At 39.6% G+C, this 25,106-nt stretch overlaps 1 long non-coding RNA gene across 2 annotated transcripts in view; it reads right to left on the reverse strand.

Moving 5' to 3' along the window:
* The window catches only part of LOC140916513 (uncharacterized), a 50,758-nt gene that overhangs the window by 11,804 nt on the left and 13,848 nt on the right, over positions 1–25,106 (reverse strand). The window contains exons 2-3 of one of the 2 annotated variants that reach the window (XR_012160535.1): positions 498–590; positions 233–366 (exon numbers count right to left, since the gene is read on the reverse strand). This is a non-coding gene — a long non-coding RNA (uncharacterized lncRNA). The remainder of the gene's footprint in view (positions 1–232; positions 367–497; positions 591–25,106) is intronic. The other variant, XR_012160536.1, reaches the window with a different exon arrangement.

Below are 25,106 nucleotides of genomic sequence, written 5' to 3' on the forward strand. Positions count from 1 at the left end.
TCATGTGGCTAAATTTGCAGGCATTGCTTTGAAAAAGCATCTCCTAGAAATGTTTAAATGGAATAGCTTGATCAAACCTTTACATCAATATACATTATGAGAGTTTGAAGGAACATTGAGAGTAGACTGCTTAAAAACCCAACACTATAAATCGTATCATTGAGGGGCATCTATAAATCAACACAGTCTGGAAGGCAGTAAAATAATGAAATCACAATTAATAATGTTTTACCTTAAAGAGGTTCGGCCTTTTCTGGCTTTTTCCCCCTCTTCTTCATTTGGCTTTTTCCATCTTGGGATCATATCTTTCTTACACCAAACTGCTGAGTGCAATGGAATTCACACTCCTTCTTGGGGTCTGAAGGACTACCATAAAATAAATAATATCTTATTATGGATCAATCACAGTAATATTGTGCAGATCAAAAAGGAAAACGTTCTACTATTCTAAGGAGGGTCAGTATTTATTTGAGGTGGCAAAAGAATTTATCACTTACTTCTCCTCCTCCTTTCACCATGTGTTGGTAAAATCATGCTTAATTTGAATGAGAACAATAGATTTCCTTTATTTTTCGTTGACATCAGATTTTCTTGGAGATATAAAGGGAATAGCAAAGGCAGAATATTCACAAAACAAACCCAAACCACTTAAGTGCAACTAGTAAACCCACATACCCTGTAGCTATTACTAAATAAAGAAATAAAATAGAAAGGCAATGAAATAATGTACTGGCAACACTTGTTTGGTTGGCTTATCTCTCACTCGAGCATGAATATGATTTTGACATATTTAAACAACATACAGAAATCTGCTTTGCAAAGGAAATGCCAACCTTGAATTTATAGTCTGTTCCTTTAACCTTCGATCATCAGACATGACATATTTTAGCACTTACACTTTTGTCTTAGATAAGTAATAATTGTCAGTAGAATCATTAAAACAAGTTAAGGAATTTAGTTTCATTATAGCACCTCTTGTTAGTCAGGCACATTAATCTAGTATCAGACATTTTGCATCAGTAGAAAAAATTAATAATTTTGCAATAATTTTGTGTCCCTAAGATTGGATAATGATAATCCCTTGTATTTCTATGACAAGACAAAAACACAAAGTAATATTTTCAGTTAGTAATTTCTATTTTACACAATATATTATCCAGAGGGAAAAAAAAAAAAAGCTTTTGCACAATCTGTTCCATGGGGTGTAAATGAATGTGATGAACATTTCCTTAATAAATGAGCCATCATTGTGATTATTTTGGGAAACATTTGCTGTACTTAATGGTATCATCCATCTACGGATTCCTACACTTATCCTGTTTATAGGATGGTTAAAACTTTTATAGAGGAATCATTAATTTCCTTGCAAATGTCACAGACTTTGAATGCTTTGATCATTCTAAGATTTGCCCAACCCCTGTCATCGCTAGTCTCTGATGAGTTCAGGATGATTTGCTCTGTACATCAAAGGCATAAAAGGACCACTCTGAGCCTCAGTCTTTTTGGCTACACTTTTGAAGTCTCCTGAATACACATAAGCCATATTGTTACAGGAGAATGAAAAGTGGAGGACCAGGGTACCTATGGCGGACAATGTGCTTCTGAATTTACATTGTCTTTCATCAATTACATGAGCTGCTTTTGGACTGTCCCAATGGACACTGGTTTTGGTCATACCTATAATAATGCTTGTTAATATTTTTTTTAAAAAAAACAAATCCCTCAGATATCCCAGAATAAGATAAAGAGTAAGGTAATTCTATGTTGTCTCTTGCAGTTTAACAAAAAATGTTTAGATGCAAAGTTGATGTTCTACTTGTTGAGGGCGGTGGGGAGAATGGACACTTTACAGAGAGCGAAGTGAAAGTCACAACCTTTGTTTTAGGGTTTGGGGTCAGACTTCTTGCTGTTTCATGTAACTTTTGTGGCTTTCAAATTTAACATTATTTGCGGTTTTGAAAATATACACACACAAAAACTGAGCACATTGATGTTTTTAATGAGACACAGCTTTATTCAATAACAATTCACTTTTCACTTAGAGAACTGTTTTTGCTCTGCAAACTTCTTTCTTTCTTTCTTTCTTTCTTTCTTTCTTTCTTTCTTTCTTTCTTTCTTTCTTTCAAAAACATCTTGGCACTTTGTTGTTGCATCTTGACTTTATAGCTTCTACTGTACAGGTAAACATACCAGGTGGTGCTAATGGTAATGCCATGCTATAGAATATCAAGTAGAATAACTTGCAACTGCATTTGTAAAACTTTTATGCATTGAAGACTTTATTTTAGATATTTCTTATCCTACAGGGGGAGAATCATTGTGGAGCTGACTGATCTTTGGAAAATGTCTGTCACTAAAAATAATAGCGTAACTTTTTGATCAAAATAAAGGCAATCAATATCATGAGTCTTAAAAAAAAATCACAAATATTTAAATTAAACTATATGCCTCCTTAAAGACAAGGACAATCTAGATTATCTTGCACACCTCTCCAGGGGTGTGCAAGCTAATCTAGCTTTGCTTTAGCAAAGCAAAATGTTCTGGCATTGGTTAAGACTGGTGTCCAGTTATGGCTATTGAGACCATTCTGACTACACACCTGTCTCTACTGTTACCTTGTCCTCTTCTAACCGTTCCTCCCCACACTTCTGTTGGTCTGTTTATTCACCTGTGAAGTGTTTTCTAAATCATAGATTGTAAATTTCTGTGGTTAGAGACTTGCTTTTTGGTGGTTATTTGAAAAGTGCACAGTACAGTTAGGCTTTACTCACTCCATAGGGTAGAATTGTGCAAAGACTTCATTATCTGATTCAATGGCCATATGAAATAATCAGGAAAAAGAATTCATTTTCAGTTGACCTGGAACTTTTGTGTGTGTGTGTGTGTGTGTGTAAACTTTTGTAAACAAGCTGAAAAGTTTGTGTATATGTATGATATGCATGCATAAATATTTTGGGTTGATTGAAATGTTTTGTTTGATTCAAACAAAATGTTTTGTTCCATTGCTAAGCTTTTAAAAATGTTATTTAAAAAAATGAAGTAAATTTCAAAACAAAAAGTAATTTCAAATTAAAAAAATAAGTGTTTGATTTGTAAAATGTCACAGTGAAACATTTCCATTTTTTCAAAATGTTATAAGATTTTTTTTTACCGAAACAACCCAGCAAATTTGACACAAATTCTCAAAATGTTTTGGCTGAGCCAAATCTGCATTTTTCATGGAAAAAAGGGTTCAAACAAAAACCTTTGCTCAGCTCCAGTGTAGGGTACTTGGTTCCTATCACAATATAAGTAATAATAGTAATAACTGGAGAAAAACTGTCAAACATTTTCAAGGGGAAGCTGAAAGAAGATATGTTGACAGCTATGGGCAGTAAATTAAATGTGAGTTTGTAATGAGCAATGGTTGAAAAACGACTGGTTTTGGGTTGCATACTCAGAGGCATCATATCACAGGGAGGTGAATGTTCCTTTCTATTCAGCTCTGGAGAAGTTGGACCTGGGATACTCCATTTAGTTATGAGTACCTCTTAGGGTGTCCAGATGTCTTGATTTTATACGGACAGTCCCAGTATTTGGGGCTTTATCTTATAGAGGTGCCTATTACGTCCAGCCCCACCTCTAGCCCCACTCCCTGTCCTGATTTTTTACATTTGCTTTCTGGTCACCCTAGTACCTCTGACTGGAAAGATGAAGATAAATTAGAGGGAGATGAAGAGCAGCAAAAGTATTGATTAGATCGGGATTGACTGATCTAACAGCCCTTAAATAATGGAAGAAAACATGAAGGTTGGAGGATGTTTTACTGTGTTACAAAGGGTGTTAATTAGAGGTAATTGGACAAAAAGCGAGAAAAATAAATGTGCACTATTAGCTAAAACTTCCTAACGGTATTACACTGTGCAATAATCTGCCAAAGGAAACATCATTTGGGATTTTTAAAATTAGATTAGACAAAGACCTAATTGATCATTATTGTAGTACACAGTGACCTCAAGTGAGATTGTGTCCATTGTGCTAGGCACTGTTGTGAAGCTTTCTGGGGTACCTAGGGTTCTGAGGCACCTCGCTACACCTACCCTTAGCATGAGGGAATCTTGTCTGTGCCTGCCCTTGATCAGCTCCTGACTTCACCAACCTCTGGTGATGCAACCACTGCCTTCCAGGCCTAGACAGGCCTTGCTCTCTCTGTACAGGTTAGTGATAGACACACCTGAACCCCGAGCTCTCTGCATGACCCTCTGGAGTGCCCAGCCCCTGGTCCACTGAACACTTTGAGAACTGACAGATTTACTAATCTGAAAGCAATAGCACACACTAGCTTGCTAATTGAAATTTAAGATTACTACTCCATTTAATACAAAGAACTTAGATATATTTATTGTGAAACAAGAATAAATTTATGATCAAAGAACGGAGATTTAAGTGATAGAAAGTAAGATTATTGGAAACAAATGGTTACATATAAAACAAAATCATAACATGCTTTCCAGAGCCTAAACTTTACTAACAAGGCATTTCCCTGTCTCCCACAGCATAGCTTACCCCGAGTCCTTTTGCCTACATTTGCAGCTTTTCAGGTTGATTGAGATCTCTTCTCATAAAACTAAGCTCTCTGGCAGCTTGTCCTCACAAATTGAAGAAATAATTGGGAGTTCATCTGTACCCCAGATACAGTTTTATAGTTTTAAAAGTTCACTATGTGCCCTACTGTTCTTGATTTTATCTCTAGCTCCCATAATCTATTGATTTAGCATTTTGCTCAGGCATAAATCAGTTGTAATTGTGAACCAGACAATACTCAACTTGCATGTGACCAGTGAGAGTGAGATAAGTCTCTTCGCCCTGGCTCACCACTTTCGGTGACTTGCCTTAACACACAGATCCAGAGAACATGATTTTTAGTATATATACACAACTCTTCACACATTTTTTTGTACATCCATCTCATTATGGTTATGATGACTAGTGTGACACAGGCTTTCATTAGAGATCTTACATGGCCCTTTTTGGTGAACCCAGAGGATCCCTATACTCCTATGTACCCCTCTGCCAGTTGGCATCAAGAAGTTCTTGGGTTACGACTGTACAAAAACATCGTAAGTGACCATCCCTGTCATGAAGCGCTTATCTAAAAAGACAAAACAGGAAAAGGTTGGGAGGAGAAAATTTCTTCCACCAGAGGTCAAATGGCCCTTTACCAGTTTCCTAGTAGTAATCTATATACTGTACTCCAATGGACCAAAGTGTGTGCTGCTTGAAAAGACAATTTTCAAAAAGACTGAACATGAATTAGCATGCAGTAGCTCTCTGCAGTGCCAGGAAATGTGCTGGGCACTTCATAATGGAGAATTTATATGACAATTTATTTTCATTGTCAATAATTAGAGGGCTTTCTGCAGCAATTGTTGCTGTAAACTCCACAGATGATCTGGTAATTTCATGCTCAATACCTACCTCTACCTTCCAGAATCTCTGCATACCCACTAATTTACCAAACTGTAAAGACTTTGATGTTTTCTTGTGTGGCATTTTGTATCTATGTTTCTACCTGACATTTGACTGCATAAAGGCACAACCCTATCTGTATGTGTTCCTTCCAGGTTCTGTACAGTTTTGTGACTAGCAAATCCAGGCACAGAAGGGCCCACCCCAATTTACTAATAAAGCTCCAGCAGCCAGCTTCACACACTGCAGCAGCTCTGACTGATGTTAAAAGAAGTGCTAGGGTTGTGAGGTCACAGCTTTATGGTGGCCTTAAAGGGGCACACCATTATAACTCCACGAAGACATCCATAGAATTCTCATTACAAAAGTAATGCTATTAACTACAGTTTTCAAAAATATAGAACTTGTGTTCCTAAATCATGTATGAGTTACTCTGGATTTGAGGGGTGTGCATACCCCAAATGTTGATAAAGCTCATTTCAACCATATTATGTGCATTTAGCCACCATGAATTAGTAAAACAGAACACTACCTATTTAAGGGTTGACTGGAATAAGCAGAGCTTCTGAAGGCAAGGTCAAATATATTTGCAGGCTTGCAGTCTCTGCTAATCAGAATGGGAGGAGGGGAGAAAAAGAATCGACTATTTGAGACTGAAAGAAAATAAGTGGGTGGGAACCTTGAGTTTTGAGTGCCTTTGGTATAGAAGTTTATTATGACTAAGATTGTTAGGAATGTTTATTGATAAGTAGTTCATTGAAGTTAGGAGAAAAGTGATGACCCAGTAGGGCTCACTATGATCTATGTGTTTTGTAAAAGTTAGTTATAAAAAGGTTTAGATTAATAGAGTATATTTGGGAGTAGTTCTCTGAAGCCATCCTGAGAGATGTTTTTTCCTGACATCTCACTCCCCCAGCAGGGAAGCAACTGGCCATTGCTGAACTGCTGAAACTACTCAATACTGTCCCAAATTGTAGGTAATTTTTTTTTGAGGAGGGTAATTCCTACAGGATAAAAAATGACATGATGTTATGGAAATTATTCCTGCAGAGATTAATTTAGATTGTGAACGTTGCTTTGGGTTGTTTAAAGCAAGACATTTTTTGATTGTTTCCATGATGACTGGATGCATCATTAACCCCTTTATTGTTGACATCCTATGGAGACCTGATATGTAGTCTTAATTATTTTAAGACACTTCTTTGTTATTTAGTTGGTAATTAAAAGTACATTAAAAGATGGCAGTGGAAGACTATTGTTGTTCATTAGCAGAACTAAAAACCTAATCATCTAGTAAGGGGCTAATTTTAATATAATTCTTAAAACAATAAGTACACTACTGTAGAAATTATTTGTGCTGCCTCTATCAGTTAATTAACAAAATCACAAGAGAGAGGGAGCAAGAGAATGATTATTTTCTATTAATCAAACAAAGACCTCAGGAGTAGGAGTCCCAGTCAGATCTCTTAATAATATTCCTTATAACAATGACATGAGCTTGAACTTTAACTGCTGAATAAGACTAAAGATTCTAGCAGGGAAGAGAAGGCAACTGTGATTTGAGGAAGGGCAAAGACAAGAACAAAGAGTTCTTTGAGTACTGTCCCTATGAGTGCTCCACTTCTGATACCCCTTGTACCTTTAATCAGAGATTTTTGGTAGTAGTGCCCATTTGGCCTTTGCGTGTGCCTGCTCCAAGGCTACACAGGGCTGTGTGGATGAACTGCTCTCAGTTCCTTCTCAACCATCTCGGCCTGAGACTGACTGTTAATGTACCTTACTATTCGAAGCTGAAAGCTTAGGCTACTTATCTTTATTATATTATTTGTTTCTTTTTTCTTTTATTTATTTTAAGTGGGTTAGGAGGCATTCATACTGATCCCTCTCCCCTTTAAGTGGTGGACTTTCCTCTTCAAAATAACCATTGCCCCAGAGTATGCCAGGTTTTCTGGGGTTCAAGCAGTACATCTCTTGCCGGGAGACTATCCTGGTCAGTGACCGGTATTCCCATTGTATCTGCTGCTTGGGAGAGTGTCAGATTCCACAAAAATGCTCCCGCTTTTAAAGGCAGGGGTAGGAAGAATCAGGAGATAAAACTGAGGCTCAAAATGATGGAGCGTTTCCTCCATTGGCCTCAGATCCAGGCCAGGACATTCCCCCATTTACCCTGGGACATCAGTCTCTGAGTAGATGCAATGTCCTGTCAGCTTTGGCACATTCACCACGGAGAAGATCCATAGAAAGAGAAGCCATTCTTCACAGGAGTCTTCCTCAAAAAAACCTCTCTCCCCATGAAGTAAGACATCTGTGGAGACCTCTCGTCCCCTCTGGGTACAGCTGAGGCTCTAGAACACTCTCAGTACTGACCCTGTGTCTGGGATTCCAGGCTTCGCTGAAAACAAGGGCGACAAGCATGCATCAGTACTGAAACCTTCGGTACTACTGAAGCAGGACATTGAAACATGAGAACCAAAGCAGTCTATCTAAGAGAATGGTACCTACAGCTCATTACGTACTGTACATATGAAAGTCGATCACTAAGACGGCCTCAGTTCTGGGAAGACACCTTGCTTCTCATATGGTCTCAGCACCTCCCAAGGCATCCTCATTGGTACCAATTATTTTGGCCAGATGGGACTTGCCAATGATGGAACAGGGCCCATAGAAGTTAAGATTCTGCAGGGACTTGTGTTGGAGGAACTGAAGTCTCCCTTGTTAGTGGGTACTGAAAGATTGTCAATACTGAGATAGGCACAGTCTCTGAGGTGGAATTTGAATGTCTCAGCCCAACATTCCCCTACTCTTCAGACAAGGAAATTTCTTCCTGATACTTTTGAGAGGAGAAAGGAGTTGCATCAAAGACGGGCCCATGTCCTCCTGACTTGGTTCAAGAACAGTAGATACCGCCTTCTTAATAGCCATACTAGGCTGCATATTGACAGCAATTTTCCAATGAGCCTAGTCTTTCTTGTAGGGAACTATGGAGGGAGATGCTCCCCTACTCCAACTATCTCTCCTCCACACCCTCAGGCACTAGAGCCCTTTGAGGAGCAGGATGCCAGGGCAGATAAAGAGACTATTCCTCGAATATCTCTTCAACTTCCCCAGATGAGGTGGTTATGCTGCTCACAACGTCTATGGCTGATGACTTCAGACACTTCCAGGAGTTAATGAAGTGAATCACAGATTCCTTTCAGATCCCTTTAGAAGTGATCAGCGAGTCACAGCATATGCTTCTGGATATCCTTCAATGGACTTCCTTTACTTGAGTTGTTTTGTTCATTAATGAGGCCCTGTTGCATCTTGCCAAATCCATCTGGCAGCCCCCTTTGATGATGCCATCAGTGTGTAAATGGGCTGATAAGAAAGGACCTTCCCTTTGATGGCATCACACTGTTCGTTGAATCCACTGATGAATCCCTGCATACCTTAAAGCTCTCAGAGCTACACTGAGATCCCTTGGGCGTTTACTTGCCTACAAACAAACAAAAGTTTAGTAGATCCCAAATGGCACAGAGATCCCACCCCATTCTCAAGATTCCAGAGACCTTATGAAGTGCTCAGGAAAAAATCAAGGCTCTAGAGAAAGAGACCATCTTGCTCCCTCTCTGTCTGTTCTCATCATCATTTAAACATAAATTTTGATGGGCTGGTTGAGGGCCTGGAACAAACCGACAAAGCTAAATTGCATCTACACCATTCTACCTACCTCCTGCCTTTTTGAGACCATCTCTTCCACTTTCTAGACATATAGGAGAGAATCTCAACAGAGAAGGGGGTGCTGAAAATTATAAGCACAGGGTATGCTGTCCATTTTATCTCCCCTGCCCTTTCCCGTTCCCCTTCAGGGAACCCTCTCATGAGTACCTGTTAAAGGAATAAGTTCACTCCCTTCTGTGAATAGGAGCCATAGAATCAGTTCCAGTTCAGCACAGAGGGAGAGGTTTTCACTCTAGCTTCTTTCTGTTTCTAAAGAAGAATGTAGGATGAAGTCCGTTATTAGATCAAAGACCTCTAAACAACTCTGTGAAATCAAAATGTTGAGACATTGTTGGCCTGGCTCTACTACTATGAATGCATTAACTTAGCTAAAGATACACCTTTTGAAAGATTAATATAGATATTCCAAAATAAATTGCTGCATTGATGGAATTTCTTAATAGTACTAAAAATGTCTCAAATATTTATCTTTCCTATGCATGACCCCTTCCAATCTCCTCAACAATGTGATCTATTTTAGTTGTAAATACTAGATTATTTGTCTCAAGCCATTATGTCTCAGATACTGTGGTATATTTTATTTGTTCTTTATAACTTTCATAGCCAAGTAGTGTATCACGCATGTCCTGTATGTAGGTTAAAATCTGAATGTATACGTTTAATTTGTGTAAGTCTTATTGTTGGATTACATTTGTGCATTGTTGGTTATGTGCATAAAAAATCATGAAAAATGTTACTGGGGAAGAAAAACACTGACTACATTAACCTTGGCGCTGATATAGCACTACTATGAAATCTTTAAAAAACACCTACCAAGCTCCTTTCCCTTTTAATCACAGAGAGTATCTTTATTTTTATTCATGGAAGACATTTAAAAGAAGTGGTTAGTGCTTAGCTTCAAATAGATTTTGTATAAAAATAACAGCCTCAGCCAGTAAAGAAAAAAAAAAAAGACCAGATGGTAGCCCTATTACAGGATGGAGATAAATGTGGATCTAAAATGAGGAATGTCCCATGTAATGAGGGTCATTTGAGAGGTAGATGGTATGTGCACTTTGTGTCGATGAATAATACATTCATGTAAGTACCATAGTAATCATGATGCATGAGTCCTCTATATAAATTATCAGCAGATCAATTTTACATGGGAGGTGAGTCCTTTAGGTATTTTAATCTATTTAGAATGGGAAATTGAAAACCCTTTTTAATATTTGAAGTTTACATTTTTTGCTTGAGTGACCTTCCCACATATACACCATTAGCCCTGCCATGGCACAGATAATGCTCTTGATTCCTCCTCTCCGTTCAGCCATTATTGACTCTGCTCTGCAAATGAGTTGAGTCAAATGTTGGTAAGAACACATCCTCCCACCTAGAGGAAATTATGAAAATCTGGCTTCCCTACTGCCATTCATTGTGTGAAAAGTTACACATAGAAATGATGCTAGGGAAAATATTTCTGTAAAAGGACAAATCACATCACTTCCCCTTCTGTGGCTTTTCACTATTTTTTTTTCAAAAGCAAAGAAAAGGAAAATGATGATGCTACCCCTGTTTAGTTTAATTCCGAATCCTGCATAATGGGGCTTGAGGTATAGAGAAACAGAGCCCCTAAATCAGTGAGAAGGAAAAATGCGAATAGTATCAATGTTGTTCATCATGAGAGACTTGATGCAATGTAAATGCTGCTTAGATCTCAGTTTCTGAGGTGCAGAAATTTAAGTATAAGCTTTTGCTGGTTACTTCTCACACCAGCTTAAATGAATCTCCAGACATTTAGAACCTCCTGGTAACAAAAAATAACTTGCTGTCTCAATGGGTGTCAAGGTTCCTCCCTCACTCTGAACTCTAGGGTACAGATGTGGGGACCTGCATGAAAACCTCCTAAGCTTATCTTTACCAGCTTAGGTCAAAACTTCCCCAAGGTACAAAATATTACACCCGTTATCCTTGGACTGGCCACTACCACCACCAAACTAATACTGGTTACTGGGGAAGAGCGGTTTGGACGCGTCCTTCCCCCCAAAATACTTCCCAAAACTTTGTACCCCACTTCCTGGACAAGGTTTGGTAAAAAGCCTCACCAATTTGCCTAGGTGACTACAGACCCAGACCCTTGGATCTTAAGAACAATGAACAATCCTCCCAACACTTGCACCCCCCCTTTCCTGGGAAATGTTGGATAAAAAGCCTCACCAATTTGCATAGGTGACCACAGACCCAAACCCTTGGATCTGAGAACAATGAAAAAGCATTCAGTGTTTTACAAGAAGACTTTTAATAAAAAATAGAAGTAAATAGAAATAAAGAAATCCCCCCTGTAAAATCAGGATGGTAGATATCTTACAGGGTAATTAGATTCAAAAACATAGAGAACCCCTCTAGGCAAAACCTTAAGTTACAAAAAAGATACACAGACAGAAATAGTTATTCTATTCAGCACAATTCTTTTCTCAGCCATTTAAAGAAATCATAATCTAACACATACCTAGCTAGATTACTTACTAAAAGTTCTAAGGCACCATTTCTGGTCTATCCCTGGCAGAAACCAGCATACAGACAGAGACAGACCCTTTGTTTCTCTCCCTCCTCCCAGCTTTTGAAAGTATCTTGTCTCCTCATTGGTCATTTTGGTCAGGTGCCAGCAAGGTTACCTTTAGCTTCTTAACCCTTTACAGGTGAGAGGAGCTTTCCCCTGGCCAGGAGGGATTTCAAAGGGGTTTACCCTTCCCTTTATATTTATGACAGAGGGACTGTACCCTGATGCTTCCTGGTGAGAGACTTTGTGCTCTTTCTGCCTCTCTGCTTTTTCAGTCACTTGTAGGAGTGAATGTGTTGCTCTCCAGTAGCTGAGAATATGTTGAGCGAGGGCCAGGGGTGGGGAGAGGCCAGCTACATTTGTGGCAGGGCAGGCCATAGGGACTTGCAAAATAATATGAGAATTGGGCACAGGGTACACACAGCTGATTTGCCTTCCACCAAAGAGTCAGTATACTCTTTTTGTAGGGGAGAAGCTGTCTCTCTTGCCACAGTCCTCTTCTCCAATTCCGTGTATTGTACTTATGCAGGAGGACTTCCTGAAGCTTGGAAGGTGAGACCCATATCTTAGCAGTATGCTCAAGCCCAGGTCAGGACACAATCCTCTTGGAGATTTTCTTTCTGTCAAAATTATCCAGGAGGGACAGCAATGGTAGTGATATGTAGTGCTCTCTTCTCTCTCACTCTCCCTCCCACTCACACATTTTATATGGTTCCCATAGCTCCAATATTTGGACCTACTGCAGACCCAAAGTGCCAGAACAGTGCATTACAGCTGGCCTGGTGGCCAAGTACTACTATTCACTTCTGTCCCCTTTAATCTAAAATAGCTGCTGCCCACTGATGCTGTCAGAGGAACTTTATGCAGAACTCAATGAAGATGTCTGTTCAGTACCTTTTTAAGTTAATGGGATTCTTGGATGCATTAAAAAGACAGAGAAGGTAATACCAGGCATGTTATGATATTACCAAGCAACATGCTTCCTTTTTTAGATGTTAGATTGTTTCATGTTGTAAACGATATAGCAGACATTGTAAAAGGTCCATAGAAGGACAACAGAAAATTTAAAAAATTAGAAGATTAAAAAACCCATGCTTATTTATCAAGGCAAGGAAATTAGCTATGAGGGGATTTCACTGAGATATCAAAGTTTATGACGAGTGTATTGAAAAGGAATAGGCCTCCTTTATATATACTCTCAGAATATAGAGGCAAGGAATCCTTAGACAGAATTAATAGCTAGATGATTGTAATAAATCCCATGGGGAAAAACTTCTTCACACAGGGCTTGTTGGATTCACAGTCCCGGGGGACATAATGCAGCTGGTATTTTAAAAAGCCTGAATAATTTCAGGACCAATAACAACACTTGTAGTTATTTATACTAAAATAATGATGATCAAATTGTATGCTTCAGGGCATAAACTGATCATAATAGGAGCCAGGAAAGCATTTTTTCCATTATCTACACAATGGTGTAATTGGCTTAATGCATTGGTGGAAGCGTATTGTCTTTGGATGAAGCAACAAGGAGTAGGCTACTGACTGAGGTGGGATGTCATGAGCCAGTGGTCTGATGTGACATAGCAATATTTGTGCTCTGCTTTTATCCCTATATAAGCAGTGCTCTGGGACAGGGGCGGCAGGTTTGTATAATTTTTGGTGGTGCCCAGAATGGGGTCCAAATCCTGCCTTCCCACATACCTGACTTGTAAGCCTATGTATATATTTTAAAATAATGTAAAAATGTGAGGGCTTTAGGGTGGGGCTGGAGATGAGAGGTTTGGGGTATGGGAGGGGCTCAGGCAGAGGGTGGGGTGTGGGGGGTGAGGGCTCTGGCTGGGGTTGCGGGCTCTGGGGTGGGGCGCGGCCAGGGAGGAGGAGTTTGGGCTGCAGTCAGGCTGTCCCCGCCTGGGGCCAGAGAGGACTCCCTGAAGTCCTCTCCCCCACCCCCCTGGCAGCACACCCACCTTGCACCGCTGTCACCGCACATGCTCCTAGAGCCCCTCTCAGGTCCGGGAAGGCCCCTCGCTTCCCCTGTGGTGGGTGCGGAGGGAGGGGGCTGCCATCACATGTGCGCCTGCTCCCCTGCTGCTGCTGCCCCTCACTGTAGCCTCACTGGGAGTGGAGGATGGGACTGCCCCTTGCCCAGCATGGGGAAGAAATGGTGACTGTGGGAAGGGGTGCCCCCTGTGCTGATGGAGAGTCCCGCCAGAAAAGGGAAGGGTCCGTCTGTCCGAGGCGGAAGGGCAGGGTCAACCTGGGTCAGCCTGTGCTGGCACTAGAAGGAAGGGGGGGGTGCTAGGACCCTGCAACAGCAGTTGATGCTGGGAGCAGGCAGACCACAGAGGGCGCAGGCAGGGACGCTTGCTGGAGGTGCGCTGGGGCAGCACACCACAGGGAGGAGGACCTGGCCCCGAAAGTTGGTGGAGCTGGGTCCCTGTCCCCTGAGTATTGTAGGAGCACAGGCACATATAACTCACCACCCCTGTTCTGGGACTCTGATTTCCTAGGCTGGTAATTTAGTGATATTTCTGCTGTCCAATGTCAGAAGGAGTGGATGTATGTCTTGTGTTCAAAATGAGTTAAAACTTGATAGCTTTTGTTTTGTTTGTGAAACCATTGGTAAAATTTCTCTCAACTCTGGCTCCTTCTTGACTACTGTAATCTAATCTCACGTGGGGCATCAGAAGCTCTAAACTCTGTCCTGCTCTGCTGCTTTGGAGAAAACACTTGCTTGACTGCCAGTCAGCAATGATCATCAACACTAAAGAAACATCAAGTGTGCAACAAAATTCAGAGAGAATATTCTCCTGTGCAATTCTCAGAGCTGAACATAAAACATCCACTGTTGATGTAATCAGCTCAGATAAGCACCCCTCCTGCAAAACACTTCTAAAATGGCACTTGCCGACAGAAAACTCTTCCTCTATTTGACATACTATGTGAATTGTAATAATTCCAGGAGAAAGCAGTTTGTGTGTGCTCTCACTCTCATCCAAGAATTCTGTATGTTAGAGAAATAGGGCAGAAGTCAGACTTCAGGCTTTCAAGGACATAAAGTAATGTAGAAGTCCCATTTGTCCACATAGGTAAAACTATTCAGAGTACAAGTGTTGGACTTTTCCTGATATGGATAGAGGTGTAAATAAACAAGTCACTCTGCTTAATTCTCTTTCATTAAATTGTCTAATTATAGCCCAAATGATTTATCATGAATTTAGCAATCATTTTTTATTCAGAAAGTTCCGAAGATCCCAGATCTGCCTCTGTGTTTTATTCTGCATGCAATATCATTCATTTCAGTTTTCAGATCTACCTTTGCTTTTACGAAGTGTAATTCATTAGTACATGACCGACGTCAGTGTTGCATGTGCAGGCTTGTTGCCTAAATAGTTTGGTATACTTAAACTAGAGTAGAACTCCTTTCATCATGCTTCCTACAGGAACCCAGATCCTCTTTACACCTAATTTGACTGTAGTTATTCTTCAAGATGGTTTCTAGAACCATCCAGCTGACTGTGGCCTAATCCCACTTATGATTCTGATGGACAGTTGAACTGTTATGCATCAGTGTAAATGAGCATAAACTCAAAGTCTTGCTGGGGTCTACAGATAGATTCAAAACAGGGTAAAGACTTAATTAAAGTACAACTATGTTGTAATTGAAGGGCCTGCAAACACCCATTGCCCAGACCAACCCCCCCCCCACAAAAATACAAAAAAAATTAAAAAGCCCACACTTTCAAAATAAACTTAAAATGGCATGCACAAAGATATTTGTATAGTTTTTAACTCTAACTGATGCTAATTAATTAGTTTAAGCCCAAAATGTGGCCTGATGTTGAAATGTGTCAGTATTCTGGTACAGCCCTTGCAGCATTCTACAGTAATAGTGCAAAATTGTTATAATAACCTATACAGAGAAAGCACAGCAGCTTGCAATACTGTTACTACTGCAAACGGGGCTGTTAACGTTGTTAATGAAGGTTCTGTTTTGGAACATAGTCATGCTTTTGTGTGTGAGGGAGGTTGGAGGGGGGGGGGGGAGGAGAGTGAAGAGCCCCTACTTCTGAGACCCCCACAGGACAGTGCTGGTAATAGGCTGCTGAAGTGAGTCTGGATGCTGGGATCTCCTCACACTGAGCTGTTGTGTGTGTGCGTGACAGTGCATCCCATATTCTTCACAATGATATTATGATACGATTATGGCATAATTATGATCCATTTTGTGCAAGATAAGTCATGCAAGGTGTCATTAGAAAAGTTATGATTTGCTGAATATGATTATCTTGTATGTATCTTGTACTATCTTGTATCTTGTATATGATTATTTGTATCCATGTATCATTTATGTATCTTAAGATATAAATACTGACTATGTATCTGTATTTACAGTTGTACTTACACCTGGGTAACTCCCACTAGACAAGATGCTTTCAGTCTAGATCAGGGATCGGCAACCTTTGGCATGCAGCCCATCAGGGAAAGCTGCTGGCAGGCCAGGACGGTTTGTTTACCTGCAGCGTCCGCAGGTTCGGCTGATCACATCTCCCACTGGCCTAACCGCGGCCAGTAGGAGCTGCGATGGGCCGAACCTGTGGACGCTGCAGGTAAACAAACCGTCCCGGCCCACCAGCGGCTTTTCCTGATGGGCTGCGTGCCAAAGGTTGCCGACCCGTGGTCTAGACGGTGAGTGGGGAAGGGCCTATTCAGGATAATGGCGCATTAGAAAGAACAATAGGCTCTAGGAGAAGCTTCTCTCCCATCTGGTGAGCCTTCCTGAAAATGCTACAGATAGCCTGTAAGTGACGGCTGCTATGACTCTACAAGGACATGCGACCAGGCCACATGATGCTGGACTCCATCTTGGGATTTTCCACAGACTGGTCTGGGAACCAGGCTTTGAAACAAAGGGTTCCTTCCTGCCATATGCAAAAGCTATATAAGGCAGGGAGTGACATCATCTCTGCTTCTTCACTCCCCACACAAGAAGATTCCTGGAAACACCTGAGGAACAAAGACAGGACTGGGAGAAGAGCTGGACCCAGGCTAAAGGGATTTCTAGTCTGTGTATGAAACACCTGGGGATTTCAAGCTGTAAAGCAAGCGCAGCATGCCCCAAAAGGATCTGTATCCTGCTGGTATCATTTCTCAGGGTGAGAATCTGCTAATTTATATCCAATCTATTTAGTAAATTAAGCTAGTTTGCGTTTTTCTTTATTTGCTAGGTAATCTGTTTTGAGCTGTTTGCTATCACTTATAATCACTCAAAAACTACCTTTTGTAGTTAATAAACTTGTTTGTGTTTTAATCTAAACCAGTGAGATTTGACTGGAGTGTTTGGGAAAAATCTCTGCTTGGTTACCACAAGTGTTCATTGTTCTGTTCACATTGAGGGAGAGATGGACCAGATATTAAACCCATGTACTGGCCAGATTTGACCAGGGTAAGACGGTACTGCTCTGGGGTCCCAGGCTGGACCTGGTGGTTAGAGAGCCTGCATGTAACTGCAGCTGGGTGTATCCCTACCTGTATGAGTTCTGGTGAAAGTGTAGGCTGGAGGGCTTTGCAGCTTGTCACAGCCCTACAGTATCATAGCCGTACAGTGCTTGTCCAGGCTGGTGGGTCAGGGGGCTCAGTGGTACCACAGTTCCACGTGGCACCCCGGGGGAACCCATCACAGCGTGACCTTTTGCAAGTTGTTTAAATTTCCTCATCTGTAAAATAGGGATAATGACTTCTAAAGTCTATAGATGAAAAGCTCTGGATAAGACTTGTTATTATGGTTCTCCATAATATCAATTAACAAACCCTTTGCAAGATGTGATATGGTTTTGATGATTACAGTGCATATACAGGGAAGCAAATCAGCACCACCATATTAATTTGAGACCCATTACTAGGGTGGGAGGGGGAGTGTTGAGTTAGGAGTTAGAAGGGGAGATCAGTGTGTGTGAAATGGGGTATAAATGATATTAGGAAAAAAAATCATATTCAGGATTCAAAAGGGCTATTTGAAGCAAGGAAAAGTTTTATCTTCAGCCTTAACTTGTTTAGCATGAGAAGTAACACAAGGGATTTCTGTAGTTATATCAAGGAAGCATACTGGTATTTTTTAGAAAAAGTAAGAAGCTAACAGGTTGTCTAAGGGCTTGTCTACACTTGAAAGTTAATTCAGATGAAGGAATAATTCAGGGTTAATTCTGGAATAAGTGTCCACACTTGCAGTTAGGAATAATTACTTGGGAATAGGTATTCCGGAATAACTCCATGTGTAGACAAACCTGCAGTCATGCTCTGTTAAGCATTAAGTGACTAAAGCCACATTAGACTTACATATGGGATTCAAATGGTGCTTAAGTTTTCATTATTGAGCACGAGTATTTAGTCCCAGGAGGTTAGGGTTATTCAGACCTTATATGTTCACATCAGCTTTTCACTTGACTAAATAACAGGCCTGTCAATTTGATATTTTTCATTGCTTTCTTCACTCACTTTCTGATCATTTCTTGGCTGTAAGGGAAAGCTTCATTCACACTGTCATTTTTTCTTCCTGAAACATAGTTAAAAATGCTCTCCTCCTTCCCTTGGTGACCTTTCTCTAAACATCCCCTGTATTTCTATCTTCTAATCTCCCCTGTTCACATACTCACTGTAGTTTTCCTTTTTCTAATTTCCATGAAATACAAGCAAGTGACAATTTTATTTTCTCCAGAGATTTGCTTCTGTATCACACTCTCTCTAAGTCCTAGTTTTTAACATAAAAATCTAATAAGACTTTATAAAATTTACTTTACATTGTTCTGTCATTGCTCTGGTTTTGAAAATTGTTGTAACCACTGATAATATGGTTGACTGTGCCATTTCTACTATTCTGTGGATCTCTTGAGAGTTGTTACAGTTGTCATTCAACAGAAGCAATCCGCCTGCATTGGGCACTCAACTGTAACTCTTGTTGCTATATAATGTGACACTTGCCATGTCATGCCAACTCCTGGATATTCATTACAGACCAATAAGTAGTCAATCATAGTTACTTTTTCAGAAAGACTGTGTAGGCTTCTAGTCTTAATCCCATACTGAAGAACTCTACTGCATTCTTATTAGCCCAACTGTTAAATGTGGTGTTAGTGATCATGAAGAGCTCTGTGAAACATTTACCCTGAACCTTGACCTCAATCCCCTGAGAACTGAACACACATTGAGAGATTTTTCATTGAACCATTACGGTACAGCCTGGTTTCAAGACATGTTTACACAGCTACAAAATTGGAAACTCCCCACTGCAACCCAAAAAATATGGAATTGGGGCCACCTGGCACTAGAAGAAAGGGCAGGTGATTGGGTCCTTCTGGAAACATACAGTGTAATACTTAAGGTGCTAATGAGAGGGGGCAAGTGGGGTAGAAGGGGGATCTGTTGTGAGTGTGTGAAGGAAAGGTGGCAATTGCCCTTGGAGGCTGGATTTCATCAGATTTGAATTTCCAAGTAAATATGCAGGGTTGTCTTCATTATAAACTCTAAGGAATTGAACTCTACATCTTTCACGTGACTATGTTGTCATGTCAACATAGATGCTAAGAAGACTGACAGGACACAGTGCAGGTGCCATTTCAGATATTCCACCCATCTGTCATTTCACTTACAGTTTACAGGTTAGAGATGATAATACAGGTTTGATGTAATTCACTTGTAAAAGCTACACAGAGAATCATTCCTTATATCTCTGCATAACAGTCAGCACTTACACCTACAGTACGTTAGTAGAATGTTTGATGCCATTGATCTTCCTTCCTCTATAAAACAACATAGAATGTGTTACTTTGTTTATAAACTATTATACTTTTGACCCCCTCAATAAAGGCTAATAATCTGACCTGATTATTATTCTGACAAAGCATTCTGCTGCTGGAGTGAGCCTGATTTCTCAGGCCCTGGGCTATACTGAATGACATCTGAAATAATACATCTCCAGACTTCATGATTCTCCAGCTCAACCTACTGGGTGATCTATGGAGTGGGATGTGTCTGGCAGCTACACTGGAAGCTATTCATCCATCTTTGCAAGCAGCAATAGCAAGCTGAGATAATAGCTAAATCTAGGAGAGAGTCAATGGGAGACATTACAGAAGATGGAGTTAAGAGGCCTTGGGCCTTTGTCTGGACATCAAGGGATTCAGCTGTGTGGCCAGTGTGCATTTCTGGTGTTTGGTGTAGAAATATAGTATGTTATAGATTAAAAACAATTAGCTAATGAAGTACACTGTGGAAGTGAATAGGTCATGGACTCAATAGCCAGACAGAGTAAAAAACTCTTATGTGATACTTCAGACTCCACAGAAGTTTCACAGATACAGAAAGATGCCACACCAAAGCTGATTTGAAATATTTTTGAAAAATCAAAGAATTTCCTCAAAACTTACTCAAAGCTTGTATGTTGTAGATGGAAGTGGGGGTAGAAATCTGTTTCTCTGTGAACTGGGATCAGTTATTTCCCCCTCTCATCTTATTGGGCAGGTTGTCAGCCAAAGTGCAAGCAGTCTTATTTTATTTAAGTTTGCAGCCATTTAGTGAAACAAACTCAGATAAAAGCTTTATTGCTACAGACTTTCCCCCTCAACTTCTTGGGTGAATTGTTCACTGGAAAAATACAACTTTCTGACTTAGTTTAGGGTCCATTTCTGTCTAATCCTCAAAAAGATTGTGGGATTTTGTTCATATCAACAATATTATATGACCTTTATCCTTTTTGAAATTGCCTAAATCATGTTCATATATTCTAAATGATTTGATATGTTTAAAAAATGAACACTGCTGAGCCTAATATTACTGAATAAGTAACAACATCCCATTGATATGAACAGAATGTTCATACCATTAATTTTACTGAGACTCTACATAGTAGGAATAATTGATATCCTGTAATTATGCATAAAAAGATACTTTGGAGTACTAAAACAATAATTCTGGTGTATCTGATGTGTTAAAAGCATTGCTGGATGAACAGTTTTGGCAGAAATATCATCACACATTATTCTTACTCAATCCATACTGTGACTACCTCTAACTGTTACAGTTCATTGTAGTGTGTATGCTGTAAGATCACCTATTATTCAGAGCCTTTGTGATATAGGAATATACTGATTGTATCAGAACATGGTTGGAGGTAAAGGAAGAATTATAACCCCAGATCTAAATTTTATTGCATTCCTAGGTTTAAATGAACGCCTTGGGTTAAATTTAGGTGCAGTCGTTTACTGAGCACCAATGACAGTGCTCAGAACTCTACAAACACCCTGCCCTAGCCCAAGAAGCTTGTATTCTAAAACAAACATACTGTACAATACAGCTGTGTATTTAATGCACAGGATAGTCAATTGTTTTAAATAAGTTGAAGGGAAGGGCTGTTGCCAGAGCAGTTAACCAAGGGGGAGAAGAGCAAATGGAGCTGTGGGGATAATATGGGCTGCATGACATCAAATGCACCCCAGTCTCAAATACATGACTCCTGCTGGAAGTAAGTAGTTGGCAGCTGCTTATCTTCTCTTCCTGGTCCAATAGCAGCAGCTAAGCAGCCAATGGCAGGAGAAGCTCCTATGTGAATAGGAGGCTCAGATTACATTCCTTCCAGCCCAGATTTAGTCTTCCCTGACGTCCATCCCTCAGGATGGAGACCCATTGAAAGACCTCCACAAGAGAGTCTCATAGGCCGCAAAGCCTGGACGGGGTGGTATAGATGAATGTTGTGCAGAAGTGATGGGCTCCCATGTAATCCAGATAAATATCTGCATTCTTGAAGTTTGAGCTGAACTTCTGAACTTCTTTAGTTTCACCAAGTGCTGCTCATTATTTCCACATGACAAACATTAAATAGTTAACATCAAAATAGATAAGTAATAGTTAATTTTTTTCCCTATGGTACGAACCCTCAGAAATGGAGCAAGGTACTTTTGTAAAAAAGGTTTTTCAATAAATAATTCTTTTTGAAGAGGTTGGAATTTCCTTTCAAAAAATTCAATTTTTTTTATTTTTATTTTTGTGTTTAAATTACATTTTGATATAGAAAAACCTGAAATACGTTATTTCATTATGGTGGGAAAACCTGCACTTTCCCCTTACTCTTTTACTCGTTCCACTATTTTCTTTTTCTGCTAGGGTGGAAAAAAGGGTGGGAGCTGGGAAGAGAGCTGAAATTAGAGCTGGTTGAAAATAGTAATTTCCATCTGTTGGGAATTTTTGATACTTTGACATTTGATACTTTGACATGTTTTCAAAGTAGGATGAAAAGTAAAAATATTTTTTTAAAAAATTGCAGTATGGAAATTTCCAAAAAAATTCAATTTGGAAATGTCAAAATGTTTCATTTTAGCTCAGTTAAATGGTGAACTACCACATAGCCTATGGGCTGGGTCCTTAGACAGATTGCATTTCCCATGATGCACTGCTGCAGTTAAATCAGAAGGAAGACCATGATGCATCATGGAAGATGTAGCCCAGTCAGAACTGAACTAAGTCTTTTTTTTTCCCTCAAAGAAACTATATTTCCAAAGAAAGATAACTGGTTTGTAAAAGATATTTGAACTTTTTCAAACTTTAGAAAGATTTAGTTGGAATTTGAGTATGAAGTTACTTATTTTACAAGTCAGCTTGCCTGTGTCACTAAGTATGTGAGACGTGTAAACACCATTGAGTAAGAACTGTTGTTTCAGGTTTGTTCAGCATGTAAAATTACAGTAGATTTAGTACTATGAAGCTGAGTAAAGGGAATGTTGAGCTGAATCATAAATTATGTCCTAATAATAATGTCTAACAGCTGTGGGGATATTCTCCCACACAGAGAGATGACTGCCCTATTGCTTGGACATTTAAAATTGGGCTGGACAAAGCACTTGAAGATTATATCCACTAACAAAGTTATGTGAAAGAAGATCTAATAAGCCCTTTTCAGATCTTAGTTCTAGGATTCCAGACACTACCAAGATAAATCTCACCATGCAGTGCAAATATGGGCTTTCACAACTGGTGTCATTAAATAGACAGACCAGCATCTAATTAATCAGCCCAGAGATCACCATAGTGCTTGTGGAAAATTAGTAATAGCAAAGTTCAAGGCTAAAGGAGGAATGACAAGACATACATTGTAGATTTCATAGTTAACTACTAGGGACTGGCTGAACTATGTGTAAGCAATAGCAAGCTTCTGTTCCATTTTCTAAACTTGAATTTTATTAGATGCTATTATACTTCTAAATACGTGGAAACAACCTTTTCCTCACCTTGTTTTTAATTAAAAATAAACCGAAGAGTTGATGTGCAGCTAACAATTTTGTTTTCTTTCACAGACTGTCTAGAACTATTCTCTGCCACTTTTTTCCAACGCTTGCTCCAAGACTAGGTACACTGAGGGATGATTAGGGCATATGGAGCCTTTGTTAGTTAAGATTCCATCTGTGTGCAGGAGTTTCTACACCACCCACATCTTTTACAATTGGCAACAATTCAGATGACAAGACAAACACTGAAATATCCAGTCACCTTTAGATTTGGTCATTGCAGAATCACACTAATAAGCTGCCATGGCCCATGCTGTACCTATTTTGACTACTTTAGTTTTCAGTGTTTCAATGCAGCACTTCTCTGGAATGCTGCAACTAATTTAAAAAGTATAGTATGTGTCACTCACATATTTTCTTAATATTAATGGATTTTTTTCAGATGTTGTAGGGTTCAGAAATATCTCTGAGACTGAAAGAATAACAATGAGAGCACCCAGTACCTGATACACTTGCACAAATGTTAGGGCAACATTTTCAAATATTTCTTTCATATTAAATTTGCTATCAGTGGGACTTGTGCTCTTAGGCAAAGCTGAGTGAATAATCTATTTTCTGGCTCTCTGGCAATTACACAAATTTGAAGGAAAATTAATTCTTGGGTCAAACTGAAAATGACATTTTTGAAATTTTCTGGCAGGTTGAAAAAAATTGTGAGTTGAAATGTGATATTTTGTTTTGACCTGAAAAATTTCATTTGGACTTTCAGGAATTTAGGCAAAAGCAAAGGAAAGAAGGATGAGATTCACAAAATGGGAAGGGGGAGGAAGAGGTGTTGGTGCCCCCCTTATAACTTTTGGACCAATGGTTAGGGCACTCACCATTGTCATTCATCGTGGAAATTCATAGTCATTCATGACAAAGAATAGTCATTTGGCCAGGAAAAGAGAATGAGAATGACTCGACAGCATGGTGGTTAGGGACACTCACCTGGAAGGTGGAAAACTCAAGCTCCAGTCTCTGCTTCAATGGGTCTGTAATTCTTTCTAGAAAGTGGAACAGCTTCAAGAGGAGACACTGAAAAAGACCCCTATGACAATATACCACAGCCCCATGGCTACAGCATTATCCTGCAGTGTGGGAGAGACAAGCTGGAATCCCTTCTCTTGAGGTAGAGGGGGGAATAGAATCACTAGGCTAAAAGATTATAAGGGAGGCTCCACCCCTCTTCTCCCCCCACCCCTCATTTTTTGACTCTAGGTCTCCTTTGCTTGCTGTTGTCAAAATGCCTGAGGATCAAAATTAAGTTTCATTTCATTTTGACATTACCAGCGTTTTTGACACTTTCAGTTTGGTTGAAACTATTTGGTGAACTCGATTCAAATTTCTGAATAGTTTTGGTTGATCCAAAATGCATTTTTTGCTGAATACACTACTAGTCTGAAAAAAATTGCCCAGCTGTGCTCTTGGGACACTGGTAGGGGTCCCGTAAAATTTTAGTCTCTGACTGTTGTAAATGAATAATTATAGGATTAAATAGTTACTTATGTGCAGGTTTACTGGTATAGCTACTCAATATCTCATTTATTTTCAAATGAAAAATGGCCCTTTTTTAAAAAAATAATTTTTTCACTTTTTTTTTCATTTTTTTCAAAATGTTCCAATTTGTTGATTAAATAGAAACCAAAGCACAAATTTATATTTATGTATTTTTCCCCCATTCTTTCCCTGCTCCCCTTCATAATTTTTCTCACTTTTTTTCACCATTCCATTTTGGCACTTGAAAAGTGGGGGATGGGAAATACAAAAACTGATAACCATGAACTTTTCATACTGAAAATGTGCATTGTTCAGCTATAGCTGACATGCACAATAGTGGCATGTGCACATTTGACAGAAATAATTTAGGAAATAAATCTTACAACTGAAAAACAACAACAGAGGCTCATTTGTAGTTCTACCATTAGCAAACCTTAGATCTTGTTTGAATCCCAATTTTCATACACTGTCCTCTAGTCAATGTTTTGGTTTTTGTTTTGTTTTTTTGAGCAAACCTGGAAAACTGAAACTGGGATAATATCTATGCTTTCCACAGATTAGACTGGCTAATAACCACATTTTTC

The sequence above is a fragment of the Lepidochelys kempii genome, chromosome 8 (assembly GCF_965140265.1).
Source record: "Lepidochelys kempii isolate rLepKem1 chromosome 8, rLepKem1.hap2, whole genome shotgun sequence".
Lineage (NCBI taxonomy): Eukaryota > Metazoa > Chordata > Testudines > Cheloniidae > Lepidochelys > Lepidochelys kempii.